We start from the raw sequence: 3,406 nt of genomic DNA, 5'->3' as shown, positions 1-3,406 counted from the left end.
CAGAGGCAAAAAATTGGCTTCTTATTTGTCCATTTATCTAGTACGTCTGTACTACAAAAAATACATAAATAAATAAAATAAATACATAAATTATACATATATATATATAATACATAGCATAAATATATAATTGCTCTATGCAGAATCTTAAATGATAAATTCATGACGTCTTCAGGAGCCTTTATAAGTTAATATGTATAAGGTGTTTATAGCGTTAGCCCACACTACCAGTGCTTTTACAAAGGGACACCTGCGTAGACATACAGTATATAACTATACATACAGTATAGAACTACGTATGGAGACATTTTAATAATAATACATTTATTTTATAAGGTGCCTTTCAAGGCAAAAAAATAAAAAATAAAAACAGTTACAAAATTCAAAGACAATTCAAAATCTGAGGAGAAATATACAGTATATACATAGCTAGCAGCAGAGCAACACAGGAACAGTAAGTCAACGGTCAACACACATTTTGTTCAGAGCAGATGTGGAACTCCAAGTTGAAATCATTACAATATAAAACGTATATAATATGGTCATATCACCAATAAATCTCTTGGGCCATTTTCCAAACTGTACAGCCTCTCCATCTCTCTCTGGACTACTGAGTGTGGTTTTCTGCAGTATCCACTTGCAGACGGTACACCACAAATATCCCTTCTCCCATCACCACAATAGCAAACAGGAAAACCAGGCGAAGGACCACACACACACACACACACACACACACACACACACACACACTGTGAGAAAAATATCTTTACGTAACAATGAAAAAATGTGTTGCAAATACATAGTGTTTTGCAGGTGGGGGAGTTTGAATGAGAGAAGTGTTATGGCGTTTTGGAGAACGTGGTCATTGAATGGGTTTTGGATGAAAGCAATGTAAACATCACAGAGTAAGAATCACTTTTGGTCCAGTTTGGTCCACATGGACTCCTGCTTTACTGACTGTATGAAGAGTGGTGACTCTGTGACTTCAGTATTGAACACAATGATGGCATTATATTCACTGAAGACTGCATAAATAACAAGAATGGAATGTGGCTAAAACTGCAGGTGCCAGATAGAGAGACCCTCACTCCCTTCTCTTCAAGGCTAAAGTGAAAGAGTTATGTTCTGTGTTATCTGTACCCCACTGATGTTGTACAAGAACTGAATGTTGAATCTATAGTAACAATGAAAAAATGTCTTGCAAATACATAGTGTTTTGCAGGTGGGGGAGTTTGAATGAGAGAAGTGTTATGGCGTTTTGGAGAACGTGGTCATTGAATGCATTTTGTATGAATGCAATGCACAAATCACAGAGGAAGAGTCACAGTTTGGCCCACATGGGCTTCTGCTTTGCTGACTGGATGAAGAGTTGTGACTCTGTGACTTCACTATTGAACACTGTGACTTAGCGACCATAAAAAAAACGTGTAACTTCAAATCAACTTTTAAATTGCCCAGACTTTGTGTACCTTGAGTTGCTTGAAAACATATACATTTCTATGGTATTTATTTCGTTAGTTAATGGTATACTAACCTTTTATTTGGTTACACTGCATCTTTGTGCCAATTACTCACGTGAAGAAAGATTGCTGTCTGAAGTCAGGCTGTCCAAGGTGATATCAATCAAAATTGAGATCTGAACACACAGGAAGGTGGGAGATAGAGAGAAAGAGTAGGAGTGACAGGGAAAGAGAGAACAGAAAGGGGGGGATAAAAAAGAGAGAGAGAGTACTTCCCTTTCTGTGTTCCCTGAGGGCAGAGAGGAGGATTGGGGTTTGGTCTCCCAGCGGATCTGAAGATGTCCTGTTTTTCTTTCTCTTCGCTGTCTCTCTTCCTGCAGGAAACAACACCACGCTGGGCATTAAAGCCTGCTGCATCTCTGTGGCATGAGACTGTTCTCCATCTCACTGGTGAACTATCAGGAATACACACACACACACGCTCACACACATGCACACACAAAAACCAGGCACAGACACACTTTTACCTTGGAGGCGTAGACAAGGCTCACAGTGAGTTGTGCGTTCATCATCTGTTCACACTGCTGTAATTCACACTGACCTCATCAACGCTTACACACCGAGCACTGCTTCTCTGGGCGGGGGTCTTCTCTCAAGACCCCCTTTCCTCCCTCTCTGTCCTTCTTTCCTTTCTCCTCCTCTTATTGTCACTTCAGTCAACTCTTTCTCTCTCTCTTTATGTTTCTGCCTACCATTCGTGAGCTTAGAATGATAAGGTTCTATCTCCGTTTAGGGCAGTTCAGAGATATTGAGAAACGTCAAAGTTTTTACATTCCATTATGTTTCGTGAGATGGAACCTTTGTATTTTATGAATTACTAACTCAAAAATGTCAACATTTTAAAAATAACACCACACAGGCATTAATAAACACCTAATGGATCAGATTATGTAAAAAAACTACATTTTGACAAAAATTTAGATAGAACCTTATAATTCTTTTTTTTTTTTGTAAGATTTTATTTTCCATTTTCTTTTTACTTGACAAACATCACAATACATCACAGCTTGACAAACATCACAACACATCTCAACTTGACATACATCACAACGCATCACAGCTTGACATACATCACCACACATCACAGCTTGACATACATCACAACACATCACAACTTGACATACATCACAACACATCACAACTTGACATACATCACCACACATCACACCTTGATATACATCACAACACATCACAACTTGACAAACATCACAACACATCACACCTTGACAAACATCACAACACATCCTAACATCCCAAAGCCTCACTTTTTTTTAAACCGTCTAAAGTTTATCCCAGTTTACCCCCTATACTTATCTAACTAATATTTCTAATGCATAATCTAATTAATCTCTTAGTACTATGTTTCTTGCACTATCTTTACGTCTTAGCTAAGGCCTTCACTATCTCTCCCCATATATTTTCAAACTGATCTTTCTTATTATTGTCTATGGCTAAATTCTCATATTGGTATAATAAAGAATTTCGTTTTTCCATTGTTGTAGTGTTGGAGGTTTACTTGATTTCCAACTTCCAAGTATTAGTTTTTTAAATAAGAACCTTATAATTCTAACGTCACGCATTTCCACCCCTTTCTTGCTTTGCCCCTCGCTCTCATTCAGTACATACTTGTGTGATAATACAGTACATGTCTATGTTTCTTTCTCTCTCTCTCTCTCTCTGAAATCTGATCCGTATCAGATAAGACCTCTACAGCCATTATAAACCTTCAGTGGAGATCTCTAAACACATGACATCATGTTAATCTGGTGTGGTTGGTTACTAAGTGATGAGCTAATTCGGTTGTTAAGTCTGACGTCAAACGTGACGTTTAGCAACTTCCGGGTCCAAACCAGAAATTCCCCGCACCAGAGTACCAGTGTACTACA

Source organism: Nansenia antarctica (genome assembly GCF_963989245.1).
Source record: "Nansenia antarctica genome assembly, chromosome: 17".
NCBI lineage: Eukaryota > Metazoa > Chordata > Actinopteri > Argentiniformes > Microstomatidae > Nansenia > Nansenia antarctica.
Note: the sequence above shows the minus strand (reverse complement) of the source record.